The 12,876-nt window shown below is 44.6% G+C and overlaps 1 protein-coding gene across 2 annotated transcripts in view; it reads left to right on the top strand.

Annotated features, from left to right (window-relative positions):
• Positions 1-1,867: 1,867 nt before the first annotated feature.
• Positions 1,868-12,876, top strand: part of CHD6 (chromodomain helicase DNA binding protein 6) — a 203,857-nt gene continuing 192,848 nt past the window's right edge. For both annotated transcript variants that reach the window (XM_040248622.1, XM_040248624.1), the window contains exon 1: positions 1,868-1,961. The gene's annotated coding sequence lies outside the window, so the exon portion shown is untranslated. The remainder of the gene's footprint in view (positions 1,962-12,876) is intronic.

Below are 12,876 nucleotides of genomic sequence, written 5' to 3' on the forward strand. Positions count from 1 at the left end.
AGTTTTAAACCCTTGATCCTGGAGTCAGACTGGAGAGGCTGTGGCTACCAGCTGCTTGGTCCTGCTTTAGCCCCTGCAGCAGTTGGTTCCGGGGGCAAGTCCACTGTCCAGCTGGGCAGGACTGGAGCTCTTCAGAATCCATGCATCAACCTCCCCCTTGTATTCAGCTAGACAATAAGCTCCTTGAGGACACAGATATCATCTGCCTCATTTAATGCTGTCTTTTGTGTCTAGAACAATACCTGGAACATAGCTGGTGTTCAATAAATAGTTAAGGAGGGAAGAAAGAGAAGGGAGGAAGGAAGGACCATGATACATCGTGGCCAGTCTTGAGTTAAAAGAGAGAAATGTGCACAGGTGAGGTTGACAGGTGGGACTGGGGCTGCTATCTGTATTTCCAAATTGATGAAATCTCTGGGTCTGCCGAGAAGTTGAAGAATTGGTCCAAAAAAGAGAGTTGGGGCCACAGGCTGAAAACCATAGGAATGCTGGGGTTTCAAAGACACTAAAAATATCCTCTCTCTGGGGGTGCAGTAAGGCTCTTCTAAATCATTACAGGTATCTCTGACAAAGTCAACCGTGTTCATCTTGAAAGTATCAAGACAAACGGCTCTTGGAATCATTGGGACTCGGATCATTCCTACTTTAAATAAGGTGAAGCTTCTACAGTCAGAATCCAACCTTGTTTTGTTTTTTCTGTGGGTGCTAAGGAAACACCTATGAAGGAAGCAAACAGGGGGTAAAGTGTTGAGGTGACTTGCATCTGGGAGGTGGCAGTAATGGGATGGCATACAGAGTAATCAGCCTGACAGAGCCAACTCCCCATTCCTCTCTGCCTCCGTCTATTTTGTTCATAGCACTTATCTCTACCTCTCCCCTTGTATTTACTTACTGTCTTTCTTTCTCCTTAGCATGTCCATCCCACCAGAGCAAGGCCATTGTCTTATTAACCCCTGTATCTCCTGTCTCAGATCAATGCCTGGCATTTAGTGGGCATTCAAAAATTACTAAGGAATGAACGGAAGAATATTAAAACAATTAGTTGAATCCCTGCCATATGCTGGGCTCCGTCCTTGAGGATGCTACAAGGATAGTGAGGGAGACAGGGCTGAACATAAACCTATCATAGCTCGACCCCTGATTTTAGAGAGGTATATATCCAAGGCGTTGCAAAACTCCCCCGAAGCGGAAACCTTCCGGGGTGTGCGGGGCGGGGGCGGGGGGGGTGGTCCTTGGGAAGAAGCCCGTGTGCCAGGAGTGCCAGGGAGCCAGGGGGACTGGCAGGGATGTGGCTGGAGACAGAGCTACTCTTCGCCTAGCTCCTCGGCATCTTTTCCTGACCTACGGAACCTCGGCCCCAGAGGAATCTATCTGTCGCGCGGGACCCCAGTCACATCTTCTCCCGGGCCCGGAGATCCCAGCCCCGGGTGTTCCAGTTGTTCAGCCCAATACCTAAGAGACATCCACCTGCGGGAAGAACCCCCTCCCCGGCCCCGCCGGAGCGCGCTCCAGGTCCCCGCCCCCTGCCTGCCGTCTGCGGCGGGCAGGACCCCGCCCCGCCCTCTCGGCCCGCAGGACCCCGGCCCCGCCCCGCCCCCGTAGCCCCGCCGCTCCGTCCCGGGGGGCGGGGCCGCGCGCCGCGGCGTCTCCGAGGCGGGGGGCGCGAGGCAGGGGGCGGGGCGGCCCCCGGCGCCGGCCAATCAGCGCCGCTATCACATCCATGCAAATACGAGCACAATGGAGCGAGCCCATCACTCGCCCCTGCAAGCAAGCTTGAAATGGGCTTCTGCCTGAGCGGCAGCCGGCCTGACCAATGACTCTGTATTTTGGGCCGGCGAAGCCCAATGGCATGGCAGGGAAGGCGGGCCCGAGCCGGGTTAGGGTGTCCTTGCAGGGTGTCTGAGCTAAACTTCACCAAATAATAGCTGTTTGTATTTTGGCTGCTGCAGGAGCCATTTTAGGTAAGTTCTTCTCTTAAACTTTTTATTTTCCTCCCCGGCCTCGGCGGGCCGGCCTTTTCCGCGGGCTCCCGGCCCCGCCCCGCCGGCCGGGCTGGGGTGCCCCTATGAATGAAGCCAGGATGAGGGGCTGCGGCGGCACTGCCGAGGCCCGGCCGGGGTCCGAGCTGGGGCCGGCGGCGGGCGGCCTGGCGGAGGGCAGGCGGCGGCCTGAGGCCTGAAGCTAGGGGCCGGCCTTCGCCTGCGCTCCGCTCCGGGCTCGCGCTCAGGCCGCGCTCCGGCCGGGTGGCCGTCCTTGGGAGTGCGCCGCTGCGGGCCGCGCGGAGGGGCGGGGGTCCGGGCAGCCCCCCGGCCGCGGGCCAGGCGGGCGGAGGCGGGGCGTGCGAAGGGCTCCCCCATTCCCTCCGCCCCCCGCCTCCCCGGAACCCGGCCGAGGAGGGACCCCGGTCGTGCCGCGGCGGGGCAGGGGTGACCGCTATACCCCCCCGCCGCCCCCGCGGAGAAGTTGCTCTATTGGCGTCCTGCGTCTGTTTGCAGGGGTGGAGGAGGGTGGGCTGGTGCCAGGCTGCTGCTCCAGGAGGGGGCGGGGGCCCCCGGCGCGTCCCCGGAGCGCGTACCCCCTCCGCCCCCTTCTTACGCACTAGCGCGCACTAGCCCCGAGAATTGGAACCCTGGAGGTGTCCAGCAACCCTGCAGCCAAGTTTTGTGCATTATTAGATTGCATGTTGGAGCGTAAAGGAAAAAAAAAAAAAGGAATCTCTCCCTTTCAGGGTATTTCTTTCCTTGGCTGTTGAGAAGTAACGGAGTCTGTTGCTCCCAAATTTCCAGGGACGTGCCTGTCAGATGTGCAGAGGGTTGGCAGCTACTTGGTTTTTAAAAAGACGCTATTAGGAAATCCCCTCACTAGTGAGATAATTGAAATTTGAGTTTGTTTGCAGCTTCAGTTTTATTTGATCCGATTAAAAATGCATAAGCAGACACTTATATTTGTGTACGGAAAGTGTTCCTAGTTCCAGTTATGACTGCTGTGACTGTGGTTTCGGTAGTGTGTGATCTAATAAGGCACTGTAATTCGATTTTGAACCTGTAGGCCCGTATTCTCCAAATGAGGGTTTATGGACCATTAGTAGTCTGGCCAAGGTTTCTAGTGAATCCCTAACATCTCCAGGCATCTTTGGAGCTGTGTATGCGCCTTATTTCCCACTCCCTCTACACTCCTCCTTTCTGGTGTGGCAGATCCATGAACAGAGAAGATACCCATTTAAACATTTTTACAGTTTTTAGAGTGCCTGCAGTATTGCCTGAAATTCGATTGTTGTTTCTCAAATGGCTTATAGGAATACCATCCCAGTAGGCTCCAAATTTAGATGTACTTTGAGGGGATACACTTGGGACCCTTAGAAAAGTCCAGACAGGGACTACTGCTGTGTTCCCGAGACTAATTACAAATTGTCTTTCTTACTGGGGATTTGTCCCCATCAGCTGCATAGCACAGGAGAATTTGCTGGTATTCCAAATGGGAAGATCAGGCTGGCAACCGCAGGGAGATAGTTTTTCTAAACTTTGTGGCTCTCTGGGAATAGAGAGAAGGTTTGAGATCCATGTGTGATAAAAAATGATTAGGCGTGAATCATCAAGTGAAAGGATGTATGCCAACCAGAACAGGTGGTTTTGTATAAGCCATGCATGACTGTAACCAAAGGCCTGGGAAAATGTGGAGTGGTGAAATGATTAATTCTGGACTTCTTTCTGTCCCAGGGCAGAATTCCTAGATGAATTATGATGAATTATTTAAGCTTTTTTCCTTGATTAATAGACTATTAAAAACTAACCTTTACACCCCCCCCCACTTTTTTTTTTTTTTTTTTTTTGCTAACTTTGATATCTCCCTTACCAGATTAGGATACTGTTCTCAGTTATAGTCTGGCCTCGGGCAAAGTAAACCTAGATCTGTTGTGAAATTAGTTGTGTCTCATTGTGCTACCACAGTCTGCCTGGAGTCACATTTAAAAAAAAATTTTAATTTATTTATCTTTGGCTGCCCACTGGGTCTTCGTTGCTGTGTGTGGGCTTTCTCCAGTTGCAGCCAGTGGGGGCTCCGCTCTAGTTGCGTTTGGTGGGCTTCCTATTGCAGTGGCTTCTCCTGCTGCAGCTGTGGCTTGGGGGCCCCTCGGCATGTGGGATCTTCCCAGATCAGGGATCGAACCCATGTCCCCTGCACTGGCAGGCGGATTCTCAACTTCTGGACCAGGAGGAAAGTCCAGGTCACATCTTTCATACTGCAGTTATTTTCCTGCTTTTTATATTTAGTTGTTACCGCCCTGTAAAGTCTTAGAATAGGATCACCTTTCCCACAACTTTTTAATGTTCTATGGCTTTCCTATTATTTTTATAATTTATTATCAGTATAGTCGGAAGTTCTTTGAACTCATCAGTGTATTTCTTTCAGACAAATCAAGTGAAACATTGAATGGCCAGTTGAAAGTGAAGTGAGAGGCAACAAGTAACATTACTGCATTTCTGGAAGATCCTTTGGCAGTTCGTTTTTTGTATTTATTAATTTACTTATATAACTATTACAAGTACCAAAGAAAATCTGAAGCAGAATCTTATCTCTTTAGAAACCACTGTCTCATTTGTAAGTTGTTTTGCCATTATATTATAGAAAAGCTATCAGGAGCAGTAGGCCCTGGGGCTACCGTGTCTTGGAGCTCTCCGATTTAGAGAAGTTGCCAAGAAGTTTTCAAGTTTTCTTGGATGTATGACCTTGCCCCAAGCAGAGTTTGTGGTTACGTCTTCTTGTGTTAAGCCATGAGGGAACAGGCTTGCGACTGTAGGTGCCTTATGGTTTTCAACTTTCACTGGAAGACTTTGTAATAACCACATGGAGTCACACATGGATTCATGTTCTGAACCCTTTTGAACAGGTTTTAGGATTTGATGATTCTACCTGCATAAATATCGTTGGTACTATGACACAATGACAGTATCTAAATCAATTGAGAAGACTGTGTTCTCACCCTCTTCTCTCATTCTCTCCAGTATAGCAAGGTTTGAAATTTGTTTTTTAAATTGAAGTATAGTTGATTTACAATGATGTGTTAGTTTCAAGTGTACAAGCAAAGTGTCTCAGTTTTATATACATATATATGTATATATATACTTTTACAGATTCAGTTATACATACATATATATACTTTTTCCAGATTCTTTTCTATTATTGGTTATTATGAGATAGTCAACATAGTTCCATGTGCTATACAATAGGTCCTTGTTGTTTTATTTATATATAGTAGTGTGTATTTGTTAATTCCAAACTCCTAATTTATCCCTCCCCCCACAATTGTTTTATTTTTAGTAAATAGTAGTTCTCTTTATACTTCCAGCCCTCACAGAAGCTTTAGTCAAATTTAGGTGAAAAGCTACGGTGGATCCCATGCTGCTGCTGCTAAATCACTTCAGTCGTGTGCAACTCTGTGCGACCCCATAGATGGCAGCCCACCAGGCTCTCCCGTCCCTGGGATTCTCCAGGCAAGAACACTGGAGTGCATTACCATTTCCTTCTCCAATGCACGAAAGTGAAAAGTGAAAATGAAGTCACTCAGTCGTGTCCGACCCTCAGTGATCCCATGGACTGCAGCCCACCAGGCTCCTCCGTCCATGGGATTTTCCAGGCAAGAGTACTGGAGTGCGGCCATTGCCTTCTCCGGATCTCATGCAACTGCCTGCATTTCCCCGTACCAGATTATTACTATACTGAAAACTCTGAAATACCTAAAAAACATCTAGAGCTTAAAGATCTTATTTCCTAGAGAAAAGTTTTGTTTGCCGTAGACTACGACACCCTTGTGAGGGAAGCAAAAAGAATTAGCACTGAATGAATGAATACCTGGTCTGGGTCTGGCACTTAGCCAGGTGCTGGGACTGCAAGAGATGAGGGGAAAAAAAACAAAACCAAACCCTGTTTTCTTAGCCAATCCAGGAGCTCCATGGACCAGCTCAGAGAAATGAAGTAACTTGTTCAAGCCCATGAAGCTGGTTCAGGTTACAGCCAGAATTTGAACCCACATCATCTCCATCCAAAGCACACAGGTCCTTTTTTACCACCAGTACTCTCTAAAAAGATTTCTTAAAAAGCTGGAGTGTGCTGTCATGCTTTTGTGGTGCTAGATTAACTAGCACACCCTGCCTGAGTTTTGCATACCCGTCCCTTTTCACTTCTCCATTTCGAGAATTTGTCATTGAAAAAGCAAGTTGGAATACAGTGAGGGCTGTTCCCTCACCCCACCCCCCATAGTGCAAAAGAGGTCTTTCTGGGGCACTTAGGAGTTCAGGGTTAGCCCAGTACAGTAATAACTATGAAGTGCAGAAGGGGAATGCAGCTGATTTTTCCTTGCCAAAATGTTCTTCTCTTTGGTTCATTTCATGGAGGCCTTTGATACCCTTGTGAGAAATTCTGTTATTTCCATAAAAGTCCTGAAGGTAGTAAACTGGAATTGTTTTAAAGTATCTACCCCTTTTCCAACTTCTGAACCAAATTATTTGCATAAAATCTGGAGAAAAGCTTTTAGTTTTGCTTGTGGTACCTGCGTTAGTTGGTTTTTCTAGTTTGTAATAGTGACTTTTCAATAGACTTCCATGGTGCTTTTATCCACTGACAATTTCAGAAGAACTTAACATACCGAATAGTGCTTGAAAATTACAGGAAAACTGGGAAGTAGAATTTTAAGTTAACTTCAGGACGTGAATCCAGACATTTACAAAGTGACAGATGCATGTTTGAATTTTGTAAAAGAGTAAAGGAAGATTTCTATTTTTCTACTTTTCTACTCCTTTATTAAAGATTCTTCTAGGGTTTTTTTTGGTTGATCTAATTTTATGGATCAAATATAGTATTGGTAAATTTTAATATATGTTTTGAATTTTCTTTTACACTATGTGACCAAAGCATTTTATTTGTGGAATATCTACATTTTTAAATTCTAAGATTGTCTTTCCATAAGAAGTCAGGCTTCAGGTTAAATGAAGGTCTAGCTTCCCAGGTGGTGCAGTGGTAAAGAATCTGCCTGTCAATGAGGGATATGCAAGAGACAAGGTTCAATCCCTGGGTTGGGAAGATCCCCTGGAGTAGGAAATGGCAGCCCACTCCTATATTTACTGGAGAGTTCTATGGACAGAGGAGCCTGGCGGGCTACAGTCTTTGGGGTGCCAAGAGTTGGATATGACTGAGCGACTGAGCACCTACTGTAACATTGACCTTTGGGTCCTATCTATTTAGGTTGATGTTTTCTATCCTTGGATTCATGGACATTGAGGGAGTGTTTAGCTCATCTGTAAACTCCCCAAAATAGTATGTAAAATATTGCTTGTGTGTGCATTTTTATGGGAAGCAAATCCATTGCTTTTTATGATTCTCAAAGAGATCTGTGACTCCCCCCTTCCCTTCTCCTCTCCCTCATCTCTTCCCACCCAGGTGCAAAAATAATACTGAGGATCATTGGTCTAGGTCATTACAAAGAAGTTATTTTGTTTGAGCTAAATCTTTTGCCTAGAGGCTGACTTCTTTGGGTATTTTTTTGTGTAATCTCAGTCTGGATCAGTTGACCTGGGCTTGGGGACGCCCTTCTGCATCAGCCATCTGAGGATGGCTTTTAGGCAAGGGTTACCCCCAGAGTTCTTCCCTGTCTTATAGTTGGGAAGCCGTTCCATGCCTTTGCCTGTTGTCTGTGCAGCCTGATAGAGTGAAGGTTGCAGCAGGTGACAAGACAGTCTTGAGAGTCCAGGGCCTCTTGGTCTTAGCCATCTGCCTCTGCTTTGAATTTTACTTCTTATTCATTCTGTTAGTGCTTCATTCAATATGTTAAGAGGAAAAGGGTTTTCTTTCTGACACTATAAGCAGAACAATTAGAAAGAATCTCCTCTCATTTTTATATTCCCCAGACTTTTTAATGAGATATACCTTGTAACTTTTCTGTTAATGTTGTTAATTTTAAGTGGAATTTTTCTTCAAATAAGGACTAGTTGAGCATGTGACCTTATTTTATACAGAACATCATATATGTCAAGTTCTGTTGGACCAGATGTTATTATAGGAAAAAGGGTCATGTATTAAAGTTCTCAGAACCTTATTTTACAATTTATTTAAGTAATAGTCAAACAGATTGGTAAAACAAAATGATTGAGCAGTCAGAAAATTCTCAGAGTAGTGTCTAGGAAGTGGCCAAACTTGAAGTTATCCTGAAGATTTTCTCCCAGGAGTCTGTTTGTTGGGCCAGACTGGAAGTTGAATAGAAGGAAAATCTGTTTGGTTTGATATATGGAAAGAGGAAAACACCTAAGCTTTAGGTAGTTGGTGAGGGGCATTGAGTCCCATACAGGGATTCTGTTTGATGTGTTCCTTTCCTAAGAGACAGGGGTGAAAAGATGTACCTGGGCTGGTCACTTTGGGTTTGGGGAAACCATCAGTATTCTTAAGAAGTCCTTTGAAGGATTGTGTCTGGTAAGGAAGGTCCCAAATCATTGATTTTAGTGAAGAAATTTTATGGAATTTAATGCAGAGACTTTAGTAATGTTCATTGTCTATTTTGGCTGACCAACTTTTGCAGTGTTAGCAGTCTAAATTCAACCTTGGGTTAGCATGAAAAAGTCAAGCCATCATCTTTGTTGACCATGTGACAGTTTTGGATCACATTATAAATGAAGACCTATCAGGTTGTTTCTTTGAGCAAACCCCATACATTACCATTTTTAGGAGTTGGTGGAGGGTTGTTTCTGGTTCATGGAAATAACATTTTTGCCTCAAATTGTAAAAATACATTGAAGAAATGGTAGAGGATATGAAAGAGGTCATTAATGACCAGCTCCAGAAAGATAATCATAAAAACGTAAAATCAGCTCTTCTAGATCAGGGCTACTCAAACTTAGTCTGGATCCTTGCAAGTCTGTGGACTGTTTGTTACCTATCTGCAATGAGGTAAGTTCAAAACTTATAAGAATTGACTGCTTTTATAACATTTTTTGGGCTTCCCTGGTGGTTCAGTGGTAAAGAGTCTGCCTGCAGTGCAGGAGACTCGGGTTTTATTCCTGGGTTGGGGAGATCCCCTAGAGAGGGAAATGGCAACCCACTCCAGTATTCTTGCTTGGGAAATTCCATGCACAGAGGAGGCTGGCAGGCTACAGACCATGGGGTCGTGTAAGAGTCAGACACGACTTAGCGACTAAACAGCAACAATATTTTTAAGAAAAATGATTTGTCTGTTGAATCTGATAATAGAAAATGTAAGTTTATGGGGTATTCCTTGTTTAAAATACTTTTTCCTGGTAATTAGCTTTTCTAGCGTTTTATCAAAGTGTTGGTTAAAGGTGGATTAAGAAGAAACACAAACTGATCCTTTATTATAGAGTACTGTGCTACCTGAGATGGCGGGCACATCAGCGTCCTGCTGGAGCCTTGTTGGAAATGCAGGTTTTTGGCCCCATCCCTGGTGTCTCAGGCTGTAAAGCATCTCCCCTGCAATGCAGGTTTGATCCTTGGGTTGGAAAAATCCCCTGGGGAAGCAAATGGCTACCCACTCCAGTATTCTTGGGGCTTCCCTGCTGGCTCAGACGGTAAAGAATCAGCCTGCAACGCAGGAGACCCGGGTTTGATCCTGGGTTTTGAAGATCCCCTGGAGAAGGAAATGGCATCCCACTTCAGTATTCTTGCCTGGAGAATCCCATGGACAGAGGAACCTGGAGGGCTACAGTCCATGGGGTCGCAGAGAGTCGGACTCAACTGAGCGACTAACACCTTCACTTTCAGACCCCTGAGATAAACTCCTGGGTTAGGGACCCAGTAATCTGTGTTATAATGTGTTATAACACGCTATCCTGATGATTTTGTATACCTTTAAATTTGAGAAATGGGGGGGAATAGTGGAATTTTTTTTTTCCCCTCTCTTTGTTTAGAAAGGAAAATACAATATGGGGCAAGACTATTCTTTAGCCTGAAATGAGGAGTCATATAATAAAGTTTGACACTATTTTTTCCATTTATATTTACCTATTTATTTTTATCTAAAAGTTGATTTGCTATTAAGAAAATAGTAAGATCAGAAAATAAATTTAGATCTGTGTCTTGTAAGGTTTTGTAAACAGCAAGGTAAGTTTTCATGCGAGGCCTTATGACCTTTCATGTCTTTCAGAATGACTGCTGAAGCTTTTTTCTTTCTTACAAAGATTTATTACAGGCAGGTTTTAAGTGCAGTGCTTAATTCTCAGTATAAAACACTGATATTGAGGATTCTCATTACTTTAGACTAGTTAATGGAGATTTTTCCTATGTAAAGTATTTCTAGTTTACCAGCTTCCTTAGAGGATGGTTCTTCAGTTTATAAAGGTATAATCTTTGTCTTTAATAATATTCACCAAACTTCGCTTAAAGGATTGAGCCTTATCTTCTGTCCTCTTCCAATATATTTAAAAGTTGATTGGTTAAAGGAAAGGATTTATTTCTTTTACTCATTCAGGGTTTGTGTATGCTTCCCTGCCTCCAGCCCCATCTATTTATATTTCAAATTTTAAATTCCTTAAAATCAAGGATAACATTGAGGCAAAATATGTTTATTGGTTAACATCCATTGCAGAATTGGAAAGTATTTTGTGATTGACAAGGTGGAAGGAAACATGGCTATAGAAGTAAGTGAAGGGACTTCCCTGGTGGTCCGATGGCTGAGACTCTGTGCTCCTGTTTCAGGGGGTCCGGGTTCGATCCCTGGTCAGGGAACTAGATCCCATGTGCTGCAACTAAAGATCTTGCATGCTGCAGTGAAAATCCACAATCCCCAGTTCCATAGCTAAGAGCAGGGGCAGCCAAATATCTAAGTATCTTTTTTAAAAGTAAATGAAGATTTGCAGATTAAATTATAGCTTTTAAAAATGTTGTCTAGACATAATAAAATGGATTTTTCTAGGGATATTGTTTTTCTTAAATTAATTTGCCAGGTTTTAGGTTTTCAAGCAGGAGATTGTTACTCATTCAGCAGTGACTCTGGAAGCACGAGAGACGGTATGAGTGTTCCATACACTTTTTACACTCATAGATATGAGACTCAGAAGGCTTCTTAAAGATCGTAGGTAGGACTGCCGGCAGAGCGAAGCTGCTGATGTGGCAGTGGCCCTTGCTTTGTTCACGGCATGAACGTGAGTTTTCATTAAAAAGCAGCACTGTTTTCCCTTTAATTCTGTTGTAGGAGACAGTCTTATTCTCTCAGAGTGACTTGAGATTTATGGTAGGTTGTCTGGGCAGGGGCTTCTGTTCAGCTGAGACACAAGTTATCACTGATTGGGACAGCTTAACGTTTTGTAACGTGCAGCTTTGAGCTCTTTTGTTGGACTTTCTCCAAAGGATTTCAAGTTCTTGATCCCTAGGCACATATTTGGATTACTGCTTTGGGGTCTTAAGGAATTGGAAAACCCAGTCTGTTGGAATTGAGATCTGGTAGCTGACAGATCCCAAGCCGTGAAGTTTCAGAGGCACCATCGCTGATTTGCAGAGCTATGACTGGAATGTTGTATGAGATGTTACTAAAAAAACTGATTTCATAAGTCGTGCTGAAACACCAGACTCCTCATTTACACATGATAGTCATACTCTGTCCATCCTTATCTGCTCTTCCTTCGACATTTCACGCTCGCAGGGCTCTCCCTGGGTGCTCTTGACTTTTCTTCCATTGTTCACTCTTGAACTGACCTTTGTTCCTACCACCATAGCTGTGATTATGGCAGTTATTTCTAGTTTAAAGTTTTAAGTGTTATCAAGTCTTACATAATTCAGCATCTTCACTAGATTCTTCTAAACCAAAGCTTCTTTCTGGTTTCTCAGGATTGCAGACCTGACCTGCCTCTTGAGAAATCTGTATGCAGGTCAGGAAGCAACAGTTAGAACTGGACCTGGAACAACAGACTGGTTCCAAATAGGAAAAGGAGTATGTCAAGGCTGTATATTGTCACCCTGCTTATTTAACTTACATGCAGAGTACATCATGACAAACGCTGGACTGGAAGAAACACAAGCTGGAATCAAGATTGCCAGGAGAAATATCAATAACCTCAGATATGCAGATGACACCACCCTTATGGCAGAAAGTGAAGAACTAAAGAGCCTCTTGATGAAAGTGAAAGAGGAGAATGAAAAAGTTGGCTTAAAGCTCAACATTCAGGAAACAAAGATCATGGCATCTGGTCCCATCACTTCATGGGAGATAGATGGGAAAACCGTGGAAACAGTGTCAGACTTTATTTTTTTGGGCTCCAAAATCACTGCAGATGGTGACTGCAGCCATGAAATTAAAAGACGCTTACTCCTTGGAAGAAAAGTTATGACCAGCCTAGATAGTATATTCAAAAGCAGAGACATTATTTTGCCGACTAAGGTCCGTCTAGTGAAGGCTATGGTTTTTCCAGTGGTCATGTATGGATGTGAGAGTTGGACTGTGAAGAAGGCTGAGCACCGAAAAATTGATGCTTTTGAACTGTGGTGTTGGAAAAGACTCTTGAGAGTCCCTTGGACTGCAAGGAGATCCAACCAGTCCATTCTGAAGGAGATCAGCCCTGGGATTTCTTTGGAAGGAATGATGCTAAAGCTGAAACTCCAGTACTTTGGCCACCTCATGTGACAAGTTGACTCATTGGAAAATACTCTGATGCTGGGAGGGATTGGGGGCAGGAGGAGCAGGGGACAACAGAGGATGAGATTGGCTGGATGGCATCACCGACTCGATGGATGTGAGTCTGAGTGAACTCTGGGAGTTGGTGATGGACAGGGAGGTCTGGCGTGCTGCGATTCATGGAGTCGCAAAGAGTCGGACACGACTGAGCAACTAAACTGAACTGAACTGAGAGTTGAAAGGGACTTCATCTAGTCAATATTGTTATCTTA

Source organism: Oryx dammah, unplaced genomic scaffold (assembly GCF_014754425.2).
Source record: "Oryx dammah isolate SB20612 unplaced genomic scaffold, SCBI_Odam_1.1 HiC_scaffold_10, whole genome shotgun sequence".
In the NCBI taxonomy this organism is placed as follows: Eukaryota; Metazoa; Chordata; class Mammalia; order Artiodactyla; family Bovidae; genus Oryx; species Oryx dammah.